The sequence below is a fragment of the Lygodium microphyllum genome, chromosome 10, assembly GCF_053477565.2.
Source record: "Lygodium microphyllum isolate KBCC chromosome 10, Lygodium_microphyllum_v1.1.10, whole genome shotgun sequence".
Taxonomy (NCBI): domain Eukaryota; kingdom Viridiplantae; phylum Streptophyta; class Polypodiopsida; order Schizaeales; family Lygodiaceae; genus Lygodium; species Lygodium microphyllum.
In genome coordinates this window covers 131342559-131363406 of record NC_141144.1, presented here as the reverse complement: position 1 = coordinate 131363406, position 20848 = coordinate 131342559, and positions in this window count along the sequence as shown.

Here is a 20848-nt window from a genome sequence, read left to right as displayed (position 1 = left end):
AAACTAGTTTTCAACAATGGCAAGCCAAATGTAGCAAATACTTTTGATTTCTACTTTAGGGGATATGCCTAGAACTTATGTGAGTAATCATCAATGAAAGTGACAAAATAATTTATAATATCTAACGAGATTGATAGGGCATAGGTCCACAAAGATCAGAATGACCAAGAACCAAAGGCTCACCCATGCGCATAATGCCAAACTTCTTGTGCAAACTATGTATTTGTCTACCATAAAGATAATGATCACAAGAATCAAAACATTTATAGTCAAGGGGTAGAAGATATTGCAAGTGAATAAGAATTTTCATTCCCTTTAGTGACATATACCTAAGGTGACAATGCAAAACAATACATATGGTATTGAAGCCACTACCAAAACATGTTTGATAGACCCAACTACATGTAAGGGATAAAAAGTGCTAAACTTGGCACCTCATGTAAGGACAATATTCACATGGATAATCTTTCATGATTAATCACCAAAAGATACAAAGTAACTTGCATCCAAATGTCCAATAGAGAGTAGGCTTTTGGTCAAAGCCAGAATATGGCATACATTATCCTGTCACGCTGCGATAGGAGGGAACCACTTAATGAGAGATAACATGAAATAAAGCCCTTGAATCAATCAACCAACACTAATCATAGGTAAAAAGTCATCAATCAACTATGAAACATTGAGAGAAAAAGCTACAAGTATGTAATCATCATCTAAATCAGTGTGTACTACATTAATCTCTTCAATTTTGATGCTGGGCTTGTTTGGAACAATGTTGTGATCATCATTCTTTTTCTATACTTTTCCCTTTCTATTTTCCTTGTGCTTATCATCACACATTTTATGGCACTGTAGTCGAATATAACCATGCTTTGCATAATAATGACAAGTCAATGGTGACTTACGGCCACATGACTTATTGATGTGAAACTAGCCACATGATTGAGAACGAGACTTTTGAGAGTCTCTCCCACTATGGTCATTGCTGCTCTTAGCATTACTCCCTCTAACAATCAAAGCATGAGAGCTATGGGAAGCATCAACATTCTTTATGTTAACCTCTTAATTCAATGATGCACCCTCTACGTTTTGCAGTTTTAGCGTATTAGCAAGCATATTTGCACACATAGTTTTATGGAATGTATCCCACGATTCAAGCAATGTAACTAGCAAGAACAATAGTGGAAGATTCTCCTTAAACTCAATCGCCTATGAAGACAAGTGGTTGAAAATATAATGAAACTCATTTAAGTAGATGGATATTGTTAACCTCAAACACGACAAGAGCGAAAGAAGGCAGAGAAGACGCAGGGCAAAGGCGAAAAGAAGGTAGCCCGACGGAAGGAAAAGAAGGAGAAAAGCCCAAAAAGCGCAAGGACAACCGTCAAAGACCAAGGCAACCATAAAAAGGGAAAGGCGCATAAAAAGCGCACTCTAAAATCTTGTAAAAAAGTGCCGGGCTCTCACTCGTGCTATTTGTAAAGATAAAAGGGTAGTGAAAAGAAAGCAAGGAAGAGAAAAGAACAATGGGAAACAGGGCCTGGGCTATGACCGGCCATGTAAAAAAGGGAAAAAGGGAATGACCGCCCAAAAGGGAAGTAGGGTTTTGTATAAAGAGTTGAAAAGTGAATGAAGAGCTCATTCTTTGGTGTGGCAAAACTAGTCTTCTCCTTCCTCTCTTCTTCTCTCCTTCTTCTTGCTTGTGTGTGCTCTTGAGAGAGGGAGTGTGAGAGTGTGAGGGAGTGAGCACGTGAGAGAGTGAGGAATCAAGAGGGTGAAGCTCTCCACCATCTCCTCCCCCCTTCTCCACTTCTCCTTCCTTCTCTTCTCTCGTGCGCGTGGCTATGGAGGATGAGGCTTGGAGAAGGAGGAGGCTTGAGGATGCTTGAGCTAGCATCAAGAATCGTGGAGCTACCTAAGTGTGAGAGAGAGGAGGGCACTCGATCGAGCATCAAGGTAAGTTCACTGCATTCATAGGATCGACGGCGCGTCGGCTAGGTGAGAGATAGCCATGAGAGCTCGCTTGGAACGCTTGAACAATAAGCGGTCCGTGGGTCTTGGCGGTTGAGTGAAAGCTCCCACATTTTGGTTCCGTTGCCGGGACTGACGGATTCAAGCTCGAGCACTCGCGCGCCCCATATTGAGCACCGAAGTAGGGCATTCACCCTGAAACGGAGCTTGAGATAGGTAGGAAGTCTGGTGTTTTTGATCTTCAGAACAGGTAAGTGTTTTTGAACAATCTGGTTAATAATGACTGGACAACATGGAGAAATTGGTTCAGTTTTTTATTTTCGATCCAGGATGTGTTTAGGATAGATTAGCAGTAGGAAATTACACACGAAGAGGCAAAGGGCTGCTGCTGTGAAACAAGGGAGAGATCACAGGAACAAAAGGAAAAAATGGAGTAGATGCAAGGTAACGGCATAAGGAACACCAGGGACAGAACCTGGAGGGTGTAGGGCAGAACTAGCAGAGTATAAAACCCTGAGGGGGGGGGCAGGAGGACCCCATTTTCAACCAACAGAGAGCGAAAGAGACAGAGAGGGAGAGAGTGAGCGAGCTGGCAGCTGTCCGATCGACTGGAGCTAGGAGGACATTGCATTCGGCGACTTCAGGTAATCGATCTTGTCCACCCCACTCCAACTCTGTCACGGGGTAATCGCACGACCAATAGGATAATACACCTAGTGAAAATCGAGCAAGTCGGTGTGTGCGACCCATCGGACCGGCGGAATCGGACGGCCGGCCCAGTGTCCGATTCCCAGAATCGGACACTCGGACAATCGTCCGATCGGACCTCCCACTCAATCACTAACTCGGACTAACTGGTCCGATCGGACGTGCCACGTGGCACTCGGACCGACCAGTCCCTTTTGTTAAAAACGGATGCTCGGACCAACTCGTCCGACTCAACCGCTCGGACCACTCGGACGCCCCGACTCGGACCCACCGATCCGATCGGACGGAGTTATAGACATCACCAATCGGACCTCCTAGAATCGGACCGCCTAGAATCGGACCTCCTAGAATCGGACCTCCTAGAATCGGACCGCCTAGAATCGGACCTCCTAGAATCGGACCGATTCCTCGCACACCTGCTCGTCCGATTCTTGAGAATCGGACACGCGGACCCTAAGACCCCCACTTCTCCCTGACATACCTGGTCCGATCCCCACAATCGGACCACTGGTAAATCGGACGTCCGATTTCCAGAGTCAACCCAGAACAAAACCTGACCCATTTAGGAGAAAACTGGGGCACTCCCCCGGTGGTCCACCTCCCACGTGCGCAACAGGAAGCAGCATGGGGCCCTGCGACCCATGAGGTGGCCAGGAAGAGAGTAGTAAGGCCTGTTAGGCCCAAAACGAACATGAGTGGGCAAGACACAGGGAGAGCACTCACAGCACTTGATCGAATTTCCGCACTTGAAGAACACTTAGGAAAGTCGAAAGCCTGTTTAAGCACGAGGGCACAAGGATAACACAATTACGAGTGGCCCTAAGTTGAGCGCTGCATTCAAAAATTAAAAAAAGAACTCACTCAGATAAATTGCCAAAAAAAAAAACCCACCACTAGGAGAAAACCCAAGCGTGACAGACGCACAGAGCGTAGGGTAGGATCAAGCAAGGAGCAACAACGACAAGGAGTGGACGGACAACCAGGCGTGAGGATTTCACCATGACAGAGGGAGTTCCAGATCATCGGTTTGCAGGGGAGCTAGATGTTAGCACGTTTCCGGAAGCCATACAGCAAATGGTGAGCAGTTACGATGCACACGCCCGGTATGAACACCACGGCAGGACAGCGGAGGCAATTATTGCAGACCTAGAGGAGGAGAGGAGGCTAGCCCGCAAGGCATTGCAGGGCATAGCAGACTATAATAGGGACCAACAAGCCAGGAGCCTAAGGCAAAGCATGGAGCTGCATGAGGTGTAGCGAGTACTGAACTTGGCTGGCCGAAACAGAACAGACCAGGAGAGAGCACTCGAGGGAGACCTGACGCTAGGCGAGCTCCTCATGAAACGGCTGTTCGATAACACCGCGGCGAAGCAAAATGCCGCTGCGCTAGCAACCTCGCTACTTGCAGGACTAGGGGCAACCCAGGGCTCAAAGAGCCATGCCAAAATACCTATTGTCGCTAAGCAACTCGACAAGTACCAACCACCAGACGACCCCTACAGCTTTGTCGAGCAGTTCGAGCAGGTCTGCGAAGCCAATGGCCTCAATGACCAAACCCAGCGTTCGCAAGCATTCGGACTTTGCTTAAGCAATAAGGGTAGGATATGGTATACAAGTCTAGATAATGTAGAACGGGCCAATTTCAATAACCTCAAGGATCTCTTCGTCAAGAGATTTGCTGAACCCGGATACTCTGACAACCTGCTAGTGCGTCTGATGAACGTCAAGCAGAAGGAGAAGGAGGGCATCCGCGACTACGTCACCCACATTAGAAGTCTCCTTAAGAGAATCCCCTTGGGCGAAAGACCGACCGACAGGGCGGTGTCAACCGTGTTCATCAGCGGGATTCGGGATGAAGAATTGTACAAAGCACTAGCGGGCAACTCGAGCTTGCAAAGGGACATGGTGGCTAGAGTTTTCGAGGAGGCCATTAGGGTCGATGACCAGCTGAGGGAGCGGAGCTCCAGGAGCTCGAACCCTGAAGAACTCAACCCACGGAGTTTAGAACGAACTCCAACCTCTAACGAACGACCCAACACGTCATCCCACGATAAGGGGAAGTCCGCCGAGGCAGACCATGGCTTGGCCGAGGTGAAGACAGAAATGGCCAAAATACAGGACATGTTAAGGCGACCTGCGCGTCAGCATACCCAGTGCATGTACTGCGGAGGAAACCACCTGCCAGCAGAATGTCAGGACCCTAGGTCGAGACCCTGCACCAACTGCGGAAGGTTCGGCCATGATGCCGCACACTGCAGATTACCACGACGACTGCCATACACGCAGCCCTACGGCCAGCTCTATCCGGCTAACAGGCCACAGCCATTCTACGGAAGGGGAGCTCCTCTTGCCCTACCAGCACCTAACGATGCGAAGCCAGCGGTCCCTAGGCTGGACATAAACCCTACCGGTATCCCTAGGCCGCCTAGTCCCTATGTGACCCACCCGGCGAGTGATGCTCCTGTGCATTACGTAGAGGAGCCCAGTGACGAAGAAACCTACATGTACCCGTACGTCTCGCACGACGATGAGGGCAATGCAATCCTCATGGATTATCGACCAGTACCGGTGATGGCACTAGGACGAGGATGGGGTAGAGGCCTGGAAGGGTAGCCACCGGATCCAGTCACTTGTTGGACATGTGGGCATCCCGGCCACGTCTCGTCAAGGTGCCCAGAAAGAGAGCAGCAAAATCGAGACAAAGCCGACCAAAGGTGTGCGGAGTGCGGAATCACTAATCTTTTTATAGATTGCCCAAAGCGGAAGCCGCCTTCTGGGACGGCGAATTTGTCGTCCATCCCGCTGGGACTGTTTGGGGTTGAAAACCCCGATGGGGAGGCCACACCTATCCCTCTACGAGTGATGACCCGAGCACAAACGAGGCAGGCCGGCGTCTCTCTGCCAGGCCCTAGCAATCTCGACGCTGTCTCTGTAGGAAAGAAAAGCCGTAGGCGGAAAAAGAAGAGGTCAGAGGCTAAGGTCGCATTAAAAACCGACAACATCACGACCTTGCCCCCCGGTAAGAAGGTCTCAGACGCAGAGGTAGAAACTTCAGCCCCTAGAACTGCGCAACCGGAGAGCGCTAAGGTGGGGGAATACCCACACCCCAGGCGGCAATTGGAAGCCATAGAAAAGGTAAAGGAATGGGTGAGGGAGGCTCAACAGCACCTCAAGGACGTCGAGCCTATCACGGAGGATGAGATTGAGGACCTCTCCAGCATGAGTGCACCATCATCGCTACCCCACCCTAAGTCTGCCGAGGCGGCTACGCCACAAGCAGTACCGACAAGGGCAAGGCCAGGCCTAGACGTAACAGAACCACAGGACAGCCCTGGCCGTTGGCTCGGACAGTCTGAACATAGACCAGGACAGGGGTTTAGCAATCTCATAACCACATTAGTAACCACCCCTGTAACGGTTGAGCTGGGAGAGCTGCTCAGGCAGCACTCGACCCTGTGGCAGAATCTCAAGCGGTGGATCGACAGACCGCACGAGCAAGCGCCAGGAAATGCTCAAGACCAGGATGCGGAAACGCATTTGCCAAGCTTGACGCTACACTCAAGCCCTAAGTCCTTGCACATCAACGCCTTCTGGGAGGGCTCAGAAATGCACGCAGTCCTGCCAATCCTAGCCCTAGGGGACACAATGAGAAGGGGGATCGTGGACACATGCGCAGGGGTCAGTGTGCTCAACCATGCAGTGCTACAGAAGTGGGGAAACCCACCCGTCGAAACTGCCCGGTTTAACGTCACACTAGCAAATGGCATGCGAGTGAGACCATTCGGGGTCTTGAAGAATTGGCCAGTGAAGATTGCAGGAATCCAGTTCTCTGTCGACTTCATCGTCATGAAGGGAGTAGACTATGACATCTTATTGGGTCGACCCTGGATGCGCAATGCCAGAGTTATCGAAGACTGGGGTAACAACCTGATCTTCTTGGGCAACCGAGCTGACGCTGTGAGAATAGAGATGGACACTTGGAAGACCTCACCAGTCGACCTAGATACCATCTCCACTCTACTCAAAGGAACCAACCAGAACAAGGAATCCCGCGGGTCCTTGACGAGGTATATCCCTTGCCCGGAGGACGAGCGGGATTGGATGCACGTTCTCGCTACGCTTGATTTGCCATTCTCAGATCAGGAAGCATACGAGCAAGCTATCCAAACAGTTGGCAAGCCAAGAGAAACACAGCCCGTGCCTGTCTACATGATGGCATCAAGCCTCCATGACGGACCTAAACCTGTCACCTTCCAAGTGCCAACCAATAGGAGACAACTTCAAGGGATACTGGGACACCTAACGAACCGACTAGAGCTCAACACAGCCGCCAATCTCAAGCCGCTCCAAGACCTCTTGGAACAACCCGAATGGAAGTGGACCAGAGTACACGAACTAAATCTCATATACAACTGGGCATTAGTCTCCGACCAACAAAATGAGGCAAAACAGGCCCTGGAGATCGATGCGCAGTCCAGCGAGGCGGATTCCAGCGACGAATACGAAGATTGCCAACCCTTCGATGAAGAAAGTGAGGGTGAGATGGACACGGTAGAATATGATACCGAAGGGCGAGAGATTGAACAAATCCGAGCGGATGCAAAACCACAGCCGAGGCCAGCCATTTGGATGGACCAAGGGGTCATGTGTGCGAAATGCGATCGTGCGTGGTTGGAACAAATGGGGGCTGTGGATTTTAAGCAGGCCGGCCTGACCCAACCAAGAGCGGCAGCCCTGCTTAGAACCGAGTCGCCCTCCGAATTGAGGCCGCCAGGAGAGACCACCTCCCCTAGTGAAAATGAGGAATTCGACTCTGAATCTGAAGTTACTTCGGAGGATGACCCGGAAATCCCCAGGCCACCCACGGCCAGACGCACCAGGGGAGATCTGCCCATCCACCTGAGGCGCCGACGACTCCGACAGAATAAATCAGAGCGCTCCAACGGCGTGCGATCGGAAGAACAACGAAAGCTGCGGGACCTCCCTAAGCACTTTTCGAAATTCAAAAAAGGGGATAGGGTGGTGGTTCTGCTAAGCGCCAAACGCCAAGGGCAAATCCGCAAACCCATCGAAGGGCCAGCCAAGGTCAAGGAGATAAACCTTGCCCTGGAACGGGAAACACCCCGACCGGTGTTCATTGCCGAGGACCTGACCACGGAGGAGGAATCCAACCTCATCACTCTTTTGCGGGAGTACCGGGATGTGTTTGCTTGGTCCCTAGACGAGCTACGAGGGGTGGACCCGAGTGTTGTGACTCACAACATACCCATGACGACGGATGCAATGCCGGTCAAGCAGCGACCATACGCCATGAATCCCAAGCACGCCCATGCTGTCAAGGAGGAAATTGACAAGTTAATGCGAGCTGGGTTCATTTACGAAATTGAGCACATGGACTGGGTATCACCCATAGTCATTGTGATGAAGAAAAACGGCAAGATTCGAGTGTGCGTCAATTATAAGAAAGTAAACGCAGCGACAAAGAGAGACAACTACCCCTTACCATACACTGAGCATATGCTGGAGAGGGTGGCAGGTGAGGAAGCCTACAGTTTCCTGGATGGCTTCTCGGGATACAATCAGGTGCAAGTGCACCCTGCAGATAGGCACAAGACCGCCTTCGCCACTGAGTGGGGCGTCTTTGCCTATGTAGTCATGCCATTCGGGCTAACCAATGCCCCCGCCACCTTTCAGCACCTCATGTGCACCATATTCAAGGATATGCTTCGCAAGGAGTTGGAGGTCTTCGTCGATGACCTGTGTGTCCATTCAGCTTGGAACCAGCATCTCGAAAAACTCCGCACGGTCTTTGAACGGTGCCGTTTATACCGTCTCTCCCTCAACCCCCTGAAATGTCAATTTTGGATAAAGCACGGTTGCATCCTGGGACACGTGGTGTCCAAGAACGGCATTGCCACGGACTTCTCAAAGGTCAAGGTTATCATGGACCTCCCACCCCCAAGCAATTATAGGGGGGTTCAATGCTTCTTAGGTCACACAGGATACTACAGGCGGTTTGTACTAAACTACGCGCTGATCGCTAGGCCATTGTACAAACTGCTAGTTGCCTTCGAGTGGACCGAGGCCTGCCAGCGAGCCTACGAGGAACTGAAAAAAGCCCTAACGACAGCACCTATCCTACGACCCTTAGATTGGACCATGCCATTCCACGTACACATCGACGCTTCTAAGTTCGCCGTGGGGGCGGTGCTGTGCCAACCAGGTGAGCATAACCTAGATTACCCAGTAAGTTTTGTAAGTAGGCAGCTCACTGAAACAGAGATGAACTATTCAACAACGGAAAGGGAAGGATTAGCTATGGTGTTCGCCGTGAAGAAGTTCCGGCATTACCTGCTTGCCACCCCCTTCACCTTCTTTGTCGACCATCAAGCCCTGCTCTACCTAGTCAACAAACCTTGCGCTACCGGGCGTCTAGCACGATGGCTTCTCCTACTCCTAGAGTTCGACTTCTCAGTGGTAGTACGGAAGGGAAAACAACACTATATGGCTGACCATCTGTCCCGAATACCCACAGGAGAAGCTGCTGGACAAGGCATAGTGGACGATTTACCAGACAGCCACTTATTTCGCATGTCCAGCGAAAAAGACCTATTCAGGGCCGACCTGACACCATATTGGGCGGACGACATAGTCCAAGTACTCGAGCATGGGCTGCCCGAACAACCAATGGAACGGGCACGACTTAGGCGATTAATCCTGAAAATCTAGCCTTATCAGTTGATTGCAGGCCAGCTCTATAGGCTGGGGCAAGACGGTCTGCTACGTAGATGCGTATGTGAGCATGAGATGCACGATGTGCTCTCAGAGGCGCACAGCGGCATTGCAGGAGGACACTTTAGCGGGGATACGACAGCTCGGAAGGTGTTGCAGTCCTAGCTATGGTGGCCCACGCTCTTCCGGGATGCCTCACAATTTGTCAAACACTGCGATGCGTGCCAACGAACGAGGGTCCCAATCCGTAAAGATCAGATGGAGTTAACCCCGGTCATCGCTCGCTAACCTTTCGAAAAGTGGGGTATTGACTTCATAGGACCCATCAGCCCTGCGGCACAATATTCACAGGCTAGATATATAGTGGTAGCCACCGACTACCTCACCAAATGGGCGGAGGCGAGAGCCACGCGGAAAAACGACGCTAGGACAACTGCCAAGTTTTTATGGGAACAAGTGATCTCACGTTTTGGGTGCCCCATCGAATTGGTCAGCGACCAGGGAACGCACTTCATCAACAAAGTGATAGCCCATCTCCTATCCACATTCCTCATCATCCATCGCAAATCCTCACCATACTACCCTCAGGTTAACGGCCAGGCTGAGTCAACCAACAAAATTCTCATCACCGTCCTGACCAAAGTTGTCTCAACCTCACGAAGTGACTGGGATAACAAGTTGATGGCGGCCCTGTGGGCCTACCGAACAGCTTATAAGACGGCCGTCGGACAAACGCCTTTCAGGCTAACCTATGGGACCGAAGCTATTCTCCCCCTAGAATTCTTTGTCCCCAGCCTGCGGATAGCACTACAAGAACGATGGGAGGGGAGGGAGGCATGGACGCAACGCTTAGTCGAGCTAGAACGCCTGTCGGAGGTACGTCTGCTAGCCACCCATGCGCTTATTTGTGAGAAAGCTAGACGCAAAACCTGGTTTGACAAGCACGTCAAGCAACGAGAGTTTGAGCAGGGCGACCTAGTACTCCTCTATTCAGTTAAAGGACACAAACAGAAGATGAAATTCAGAGGTCTTGGGCCCTTTAAGGTCCGCGCAATCAGTCGTACTGGTAATGTCGAGCTGGAAACCCTGGATGGAGAGGGCATCGGCTTCTTTAACGGCAGTCGAATCAAAAAGTATTATCCGCCCACGCACCCACTACATGAACAACCAATGGTGGAACCGCTCGTTAAAATACGAGTAGCCACACTTACAGAAATCGAAGAAGATGAGGACGAGCTTGTCGAACCCGCCTACCTCCGCATCACGATCACGGCCAAGCAAACATGCTCCATCAATGCCCTAATCGACGAGGGGGCGGATTTTAACATCTTAACACACGAGCATTGGACCCAACTGGGCGCTCCAACACTTCACCCCACAGCAGCCAGATTGAACCCATATGGGGCCCAATCCTACCCTCTCCTTGGCACGTGCAGGGTTGCAGTTTCTATCGAGACTGAAACTATCCCCATGTTGTTCTATGTCCTACCCGATGCCAGGGATGCAGGCGCAGAGTCACTGCTCGAGCGAACTTTTAAAAAGCAGACCCGCTGCAATGTTGATTATGAGTTACAACGCATCCACCTAACAATCGGAAATGTGACAATTACCACGACTTTCAACCAGCGCCTCGTAACCCCAACCTTGCTCAACGAACCACCATTAGAAATAGTTGCACAAAGGACCAAGAAAGAAGGCCGTACATATCTACTACCCCCAGATCCCCATGCACCACAACCCGCCAAACCTAAGGCAAAACCCCAACAGACTCGCTTGCACTGGGTGCAGAAAAAGCCGCGGGATCAGTCTACAACTAGACGTGCGGATCCGTGAAACACATACAAACCTAAACCTAGAAGACCAAAATGCCATCATCACAAGCGTCGCGTGGTCAAGAAAATATGGGTCCCTAAAACCCTGCTGCATGCACAAGGCTACTATGAAGGGAATGCCTTGATGTGGATCCCCAAGGTCCCCACTGACACAGGTCCTGCTCCTACGTCAATCACAAAGTCCGGTCCTCGGACACTTCAAGACCACGAACCGCGCAATCCATCCCAGTCATCCGACTCCCTTGATAGTCATTCCACAGGCGTCATACACGCCCAACAGCCCAAGCACCGGCCACTATTGCCGGCGGTCTCACCCAACCACCCTGGCCCGCAACCTAGCAGCCCTGCCGACCGCCCTAGCACGGTCCCTCAGACCAACCTCGACCCGTCCCTTCAACCGTTGGCCGAGCCGTTGACTCAAACAGGCCCCCACCGGCACCTCTGTGCCGACCGAACCTCTAGCCCCAACAAACCTCAACCACCCGACGGCCTTAAGCCTTCCTATGAACGGAAGTCATTCCTAACATTGGCCGCGGACCTCGCTGAGGACACAGGGATTGACGTTGTGGACTGCATCAAACAACTCGACGCCACTTTTGTGGCACTGGCCCTTAGCTATGACCGCCTAGACTTGGGACTGTTAGCAAAACCCCTTGCAACGGACGTACGCACTATGCCTTGCTCTTGGGAGACTTTCGAATTCGCCTTCGCACAAGCTTCACGCTCTGCCGCTGAGCTACTCGCTCGCGAGGTCTCCGAAGAGCAAGCCATTAGGCAACGCCTCATCCCATCGTTTGACCCGCGCACGGTGTCCAGCCTCACCAACCAAGAAACAACAAGGTTGTCCCACCTCGCGGACACCGAATCTCCCTTCTTGAAGCAATGGTACACTCTTCAATTAAAGTGGGCAACAGAAGGATGCCGCACAATGACCAATGCTGAACAACGCCGAGCCATCAAGACGGCCGAGTATGATCCCACATACGTCGCGCCCACCTCGTATCGAGTGTTAACCACTCTTCGAGGTCGAACCATGGACGATCATATCTTAGGACACCCCTATCTCGATCGTATCCTGACCGAAGAAGAGCTCCACATCGCAAGTCGGACCAACTCCGGAGATTTCCTTACCGATGTCCTCACATACATCACCCACGTAGGCATCCGACCCTGTGACCTGGACCACACTGCACACCTCGAATATAACCCCAACTTCTACGATTGGCTCCTCCTTAAAACAACCTGACCACCTGCAGCCCACAACCCAATCCTGGGACGGATTTTTCTTTTCCTCCAGGGAAAGGGTAGGAAATAGTTGGGCAGTAAATCAGTAAATCTAAAAAGCAAACCAAGCATGAAAGTTAAAAAAGTGAACCACGCATGAAAAAGCTCCAAATTAAAATGCCATGCAGGAACAGGTGATAGAAGTTGAAAAAATAATAATAATAATAATTAATAATTAAAATAATAATAATAATAATTAATAATTAAAAAAATCATGATTATAAATGATGAAATCTGTTATGGTTGTCCCACAAATTGGTTGCCAAAATACTAAGGAGCGAGTTGACTGGATGTACAGGTAGTGACCATGGCAGGTCAAGACAAAGTGGGCAAACTCCCTTTTTCGGAGGAGGAACAGGCGCTGTACGGCCTCACGGTGGAAACCAGAGCATTCAATCAGCTGAAGTTCCGCCATATATTCAATTTGGAGGATGTAGTTATTGAGGAGCCAGCAGTGCGACGGATCATGGAGCAATGCCACTTGCAACGGTACCTGGAAGCAGTAGGCCGGAGAATAGACTATGCCCTGTGCGCAGAGTTCCTACGCACCTTCAACAAAAACAGAGGCACCATCACAGTACGGGACGCAGGAGCCACCAAACAGGTGCAGGTTGAGCTAACCCCGGAACTGGTAGAACGAGCTCTGGAACTTCCGAACAAGGTGGAGAAGAAGCCGAAAAGGGACGTCTACGCCATGTTGGGAATGGACAAGGTGAAAGTCTACACCAACGACGGAGTCAACTTGGCAGACATCCCTGATCCAGAGATCCAGCTGCAGGCAAAAATGATGCATGCCCTATTTTCGAGTCAACGGTACAATAGCATCATGCCCAGGATAAATGTACCTTTACTCGAAAGCATCGCGGCTCAGGCACTGGATGAGGTAAACCTCAATGGCTTCGTGAGAAGGACGATCGAGGCCTCAGCAAAGGCCCTGGCAACAGCAGGAAGGGCCGGGGCAGGAGAATCCCTCTCGCCTCGATCGACCCGCAAGGCTCGTCCTCCAAGGCCTCCACCGTAGAGTTTGGAGGTGTCCTCACTGCAATCCTCCACGAGGCAATAGGGCAAGGACGTGCTGAAGAGGACAAACAGGGAGGCGGCGGAAAAGGAGACGAATCGCCGTCGCAGTCCCAGCCCCGGCCGGATGAACAGTCGGATGAAACAGAGACGGACACCGACAAGGAGGAAGAGCGCCAGGCGGCACCAGAAAGGGAAGCGGAGCAACGAACCAAAGCCCTGCATGGAAAGAGAGAGGAGGAGCGAAGGAGGAAAGAGCAGGAGGAGCTCGAATGGGCCCGAAGAGAGTCGGTGAGAGAAGAAGAGGAAAGAAGAAAAAGAGCTGAGGAAGAGCTGAGGAGGAGAGAAGAAGAAGAATTGGAGTTGGCAACGCGTCGCTCCATCGAGGAACAGCATAGGAAAGAAATAGAGGGAGCGGGCAGGGCATACCAATCCGAATCTGAAGCGCCCGGCCCCAGCACTGGAACACCGGAACTCGTGCCGCCGCCTCCTACAGAAGGGAAGGAAAAAGAACCGATCAGACCCGCCTCCCCTTCCCCCGCACCAGCCGCACAAGCCACTCCCCTTAAGGTGACGCTCCCTGACACGGCCACCTTGGTGCACACCGCAAAGGTAGATGAAAGCAATATAGTTACATGGCTACAATTCTTAGTGGAACGAGAATTGGCAAGGGAAGCAGCCAAGGCCACCCCAGTCTCAGGGGCCAAAAGGGCAGCGACGACCGAGCTAGAGCAGGGGCCAGACGAGAAAAGACAAAAGGTGGAGGAGACTGCCACTACTACGATCAAGCCCCACTCTCCACCCCCAGCAGGCCACTATGATGACTATGTAAAGGAGCTGCTCGCGCAGTTGCAAACAGCCAGGCAGGAAAGGCGGGTGGCGGTGGAAGAGCTGGCAGCGGAGCGCGAATCGCAAGCTGTCCTCCAACTAGACATAGTAAGACAAATAACATAATATCAAAAAGAAATTGCTGCGCTTAAGGAGGAAGCCAGCACCAAGGAGGTGGAGGAGCTGAAAACCCTGAAGGAGCGCGATGCTACTTGGGAAGGACGAAGGAAAATTCTGATGGAGCGTCTCACCAGGGAAAGGGAGACAAATGCCCACCTTCAGCGCAGAAATGACTAGCTATCTGCAACTAACTTGGAAGCACAGAGCCAACTCGAAAAAATCAGAGAAGATGTTGCAGAGCTGGATCAATTGCGGGTAGAACATGTGCGCCGGTTACAGGCGACGCGGGACCAACTCAACGAGTAGATTGCAGAACAACAACGAGAGCAGTCCTGTTTGCACCAGGAGCTCGAAGCCCAACAACAGCAGCTCAGGGCAATGACCCTCCGACAAGGAGAGAGCCTGGAGGACATGGAGAAGCGGGCAAAGGAGTGGGCAATTCACAACGAGCAGAGAGTGCGAGACCTAGCACGCCGGCTGGCCAAGGCTGAGGGCAACAAAGTGATGGCTGAAAACCAAGCAGAGGCAGCTCAACTTGCTATGATGGCTCAGCAACACACTTTCATCAACACGCTACTCCACACCACCCACTCAGAAACAGGAGAGACCAATGATCAGTTGCAGAGAAAGCTAACCACTGCGCGCAAGGCCCTTACGGCAGGCCTGCACGTACCACTGCAACTGGGAGGCCCTCCGCAGAGCCTGGAGGAACAAAGGAAATGTCTGGCACAAGCAGGACTCACAACACAGGAAATGGATGATCTGGGGTTCACTGAAGAAAAAACACAGGAGGAGGAGCAAGCGGAAGGGGGTGAGCACGAGCTTGAATTAGGGCCTCAAGACGAGGAATATGCCCCGCCACCCCCTCAACCCCAACAAACCGAAGTGCCACCCCATGACGCACCCGCCGAACGAAAAGCAGCCCACACCACTCGAAGGAAGGAACTAGTGGAAAAGGCAAGAAGAAAACTCAAGGCCAGACCCGCCCTGAAACAGCCCGTCCCGTTCCCGCTGCGCACCCAAGACTCACCCGCTGAGTACCGTGCTGAGATGATCATCTGGGAGCAGCAGGAGTATAGCCGAATCCCCTTCGACCTACGCTTCGAGTTGCCCACCGCTCTGAATAGGGTGCTGCCCATTCAGTTGGTGGAGGATGTCATCGCCATGGGGGCCCGGCTCAAGGCTAGATGGTTCGAAGAGCGTGAGGCCCACCCAACTGCTTGGGGGACCGAGGACCGCAAATTTTGGCAGGACAAAGTCCTCCAGGTACCCCTCACTGTGGAAGGATATAGTTCCCAACCTACCTGGAGGCAGCACATTTTTGACGTCAACCTGGAGGCGTGGATGGCGTTTTGCAACACCCTCCCTTCGGAAAGGAACGACCCCACCTTTATGCCGTTTCCTCGAAGGGTAGGAGTGGATTTTAACCCGTCCATCCACGGCAGGTTTGACTTTCCCATTATTTACAATGTCAACTCCACTTCCCATAGGAGCGCCCTTCTCTTCACCCTACCCGATTTGTACAGCTCCATAAATAAATTCCTTACTGAATTCTCTTCTTGTCCTGACCCAGCCTTCATCACCACCTGTAACTACCTCAGATTAATTAGAATACTAGTACACCAGGAACCTGCACCCCAAGAGCGCCATCTTCCGCCCCTTTATTTTGATCCCAACGCCATAGATAGCACCACCATGACTCGTTTCATGATGCACGCTGCCCTTTTGCCATCCTTTTGTGTTGCGCTGCTGGAGGACATGAATGACAGCAAGTTCACACAGTGCAATCACCCCTTTCTCTCCACCACCACCCTTAAAACCCGCCTCCATACTAAAGGTTACTTGCTAAGCCGGAAGTTCCTCAACAAGGCCCCCCAGCCTCCACCCACACTCCCCCATAATTCGGATGATGAGGGGTAGAACTCCCATTATCCCTTGTATTGCTGCTCCCATGTAACCATGGCAAAAAAAAAAAAAAAGGTGTACTTTATCTCCCCATTACCACCCTCCTGCTCCACGCGGCCCCCGTCGCCCAGTCTCCTAACTACGTAATAATTAAGTATGCACACGCACGACACTCATATAATACCTACACAGAACTAATTCACAGTTTGGGTCCTCAAGTGTAGGACAACACTCTCAGCTTGCTCAGAGTTCGACCTGTCTCCCAAACTAAGTCTTGCGCACAATACAGAGACTAGCACCCCCCTAGGGAGCAACCACCTGACATGTTTTTCAATTGCAGGTATCGACAACCACAACCCAAGTGGCATGCATTCTTCATCAACCTCCCATGCTAATTGCCCACCCGGCATCCATCGAGCTGGCAAATGCAACCAACGTGACATCCCCAACCAACCCCCGCATACCCAGTCGCCACTGCAAACCCCAAGCCCCGGCCCCCCCCGAAGTCCTCAGCGCCTACCACCACTTGCTCCCTCCGCCAGTAAGTGCCATGGGATTGGCACTCGTCTAGGAGGGGGGCAATGTTAACCTCAAACACGACAAGAGCGAAAGAAGGCAGAGAAGACGCAGGGCAAAGGCGAAAAGAAGGTAGCCCGACGAAAGGAAAAGAAGGAGAAAAGCCCAAAAAGCGCAAGGACAACCGTCAAAGACCAAGGCAACCATAAAAAGGGAAAGGCGCATAAAAAGCGCACTCTAAAATCTTGTAAAAGAGTGCCGGGCTCTCACCTGTGCTATTTGTAAAGATAAAAGGGTAGTGAAAAGAAAGCAAGGAAGAGAAAAGAACAATGGGAAACAGGGCCTGGGCTATGACCGGCCATGTAAAAAAGGGAAAAAGGGAATGACCGCCCAAAAGGGAAGTAGGGTTTTGTATAAAGAGTTGAAAAGTGAATGAAGAGCTCATTCTTTGGTGTGGCAAAACTAGTCTTCTCCTTCCTCTCTTCTTCTCTCCTTCTTCTTGCTTGTGTGTGCTCTTGAGAGAGGGAGTGTGAGAGTGTGAGGGAGTGAGCACGTGAGAGAGTGAGGAATCAAGAGGGTGAAGCTCTCCACCATCTCCTCCCCCCTTCTCCACTTCTCCTTCCTTCTCTTCTCTCGCGCGCGCGGCTATGGAGGATGAGGCTTGGAGAATGAGGAGGCTTGAGGATGCTTGAGCTAGCATCAAGAATCGTGGAGCTACCTAAGTGTGAGAGAGAGGAGGGCACTCGATCGAGCATCAAGGTAAGTTCACTGCATTCATAGGATCGACGGCGCGTCGGCTAGGTGAGAGATAGCCATGAGAGCTCGCTTGGAACGCTTGAACAATAAGCGGTCCGTGGGTCTTGGCGGTTGAGTGAAAGCTCCCACAGATATGGACGTTGCCTCCTTCATATGAAGGTCCATGAGTTGCTTTAACCGATACATCTGAGAGGCAAGGCTTTGCTTATCATACATATCACATATCCTCTCCCATAACTGCCATGCAATCTACCCTCTAGAGACAACATTGTAGAATACATGCTTAGAGAGTGACAAAATGATTGTAGATTTACATAATTCATCCAATTCAACCCAATCCTTTGCATCAAAGCGTTAGGACTTTACATCCTCATGTCTCAATGGCTAATCTATAATTTTAGCACTAGAACTTGCCATATTTGTGCCTTCCGGCTGTAATTAATGCTATTCAGTTTGTTAATGTTAAAGATAGCACTGTCATTTGTTCCACCAACCATCATGCCAACAAATGAAAGCAATGTACAAGAAGACATGTTGCTGTAAATGGCTGCTAATTAGCTCAAAATCACAGCCAAGAGAAGGTCTAAACAAAAAAAACACCAAAGTCTAGGGCTATCGATCACTAACTGCTAGTAAAAATTTGCCAGGTCAAAGCATTTGCTCTTATAAATAATGCATAAATCTACAATGACAGCACCATTGTAATAAATGTAGCAATGAATCCAAGATAAACTGTGGGCAATTAAGTCCCATTGCTAGGTCTATTTGACAATAAATTGGATATGTAAGAGTAACTAGAAATGAGAATGTATACAACCAATACCAAGTTTTGTTACACCTCAATGTGTTAGTAAACCATACATCTAATAGGCATAGACATCATGCATGTAGTAGGTCTCAAGAGGGGGGAATAAAAGAAAACTACCAAATGCACGATTGACCGAGTAAAGATAATAAGGCTCAATACATAGCCAAGCAATGTATATATGCCACTGACATCACACTGATAAATATAGGTGCCAAATCCAAGGCATAAATCAAGTCAGCCCGGTAAAGAGTAACCGCATCCAATAAGCATCAAGAGAGCATGTACATAATTTAGTGGGTCCCACTATCTCAATGAATGAAGCTCAATTGCATAAAGCCCAAAGCTCTGCTCGAATATCCAAGTAATTCCCATTGGAACAAAACCAAAATGACAATTAAGTAAGACAAGCTCAATACATGAAGTACATAAGCATTTGGAAGCTAATACATCAAAACCATATATTTGGGAGCAACACATGTAGTAAATCCTTAAGCTTATAAGTGTAAAGCACTATATCAAGTAGCCATTATCAATACAAATGTTACTAAGCTCAAAAGGTTTCAAGAGCATATTCGGGTGTATATGTACATTGAATGAAGTACCCAAATGGCATCAAAGAACAATAGACATAAACTTCCCTTTGAAAATATGTGTTGTCCATTGTATTACAAGAGTGAGAACCATGCTAAATTTGAGCCAATGCAAGCTCCAATCATTGAAGTAAACCCTCTCAAACATGTACTACAATAGGTATGCTCCTTTATACAACAGATAGCAAAGAGTAGGGAGCTCAAATGGTGCCCAAAATTGCAATAAGAATGCTAGGGAAGTGGCCACAATGGTTGCCAAGGTTGTTGAAGAGCTCAGGAAGGAGATAAATTGACCAAAAATGGGGTCATCAACAGTGGGCACAATTTACACTACCATTAGTGTACCTGGTACTGCTCTTTTTGAGGAAAATAGGGCACAATAGGTATACTAAGGTGCTCAGGGAAGCCCAATGAATTCCTAAAACAAGTCCGAGAAGGCCTAAAAGAAGATAGAGAACAATGCTCATCTCAAATTGAAGAAGCCATGGTAGCCATTAAGCCTTAAGCTATAGGCATTGAGTCTGAGTTAAAGCAATCGTTGAAGAAGCTCCTCGATCAAGGGCTTTCGTACCAATTGAAAGGAGAAGCCTGAGTGGGAGTACAAGCAAGCGGAATCAAGGGAGGTGTGAGCTATGGCGGATGGAGCAAGAGAGCAAGAGAGAGAGGGACACAATATGTGGGAACTCCTACGTCACAATGTGTGCCATGTGACCAACCTTCCCTTATTCATTAGTGATTGCCAAAAGAATAAAGAATAAAGTGACAATGATGAGCATTTGTCACTTATAGTGTACATGTTTGTGAATACTAGCAATGTAGTGAACAATAGGTGACGTAGGCACATGCACCTTTATCCCTAATAAAACAAACCCATAGTGTCCCGGGGAGGTCAGTCATAAATATATGTATGTATCATGTGGGTTCAACATAAGGGATTTTTGAAATACCATTTTTACACATTTTTTTATATACAGAAGGGTCCCATATAAAGGGATTAGTTATAGATTGAGTAGAAATGAGTTGTGTATTACTAAGGGAAAATTCATAGATAAGGATATTTATAAATACGCCTTGAATGCACGTGATATAGAGGGTATACATATAGTGAATAACCTGGGCATAATGCCTACTTTACCACCTTATGTGTGTTAGATCCTAGTACGGATTTATATTTTTTAATTGGAATGTTGGATCAAGAGTGACAGCGTAAGCGGAAACAAGAGGGAAGCAAGAGCTATGGAGGTTCAAGCATGAGAGAGCAAGATGGTGTGTGGGAACTCTCATCTCATCATATGTCTATCATCTTCCTAAGGAAGGCATAATGTTCCTCTAGGAGATTTTTATGAGCAGATCTACACGATTCTCCTCAATCGAGATTTTAACAAGCTCTATTTGCTTGTTTTTAATAGCCTTTGTGATGAAGTTATAATGTCTCTCAATGTGCTTGGTCTTCTTATGAAAGATTGCATTACACATCGATTAAATGATACTCGTAGAGTCTTAATACAATGTAGGAGTCATAGTCATTCCAAGGGAAAACGACCTAACCATAGGGCTTCCTTGCGAGCCTAAGTGACTATAATGTATTCATTCTTGGTAGTAGATAAGGCTGGGCATTTTTGCACCTTGGACATCCAAGAAATAGCACCTTTAATAAAAGTGAAGACATAGGTAGAGGTTGACTTCCTACTATCTGCATTTTCTACATAATTAGAGTTTGTCTATTCCATGACTCCAATATCCTAGCTACCATAAAAAATGCACATATCTATAGTGCCATT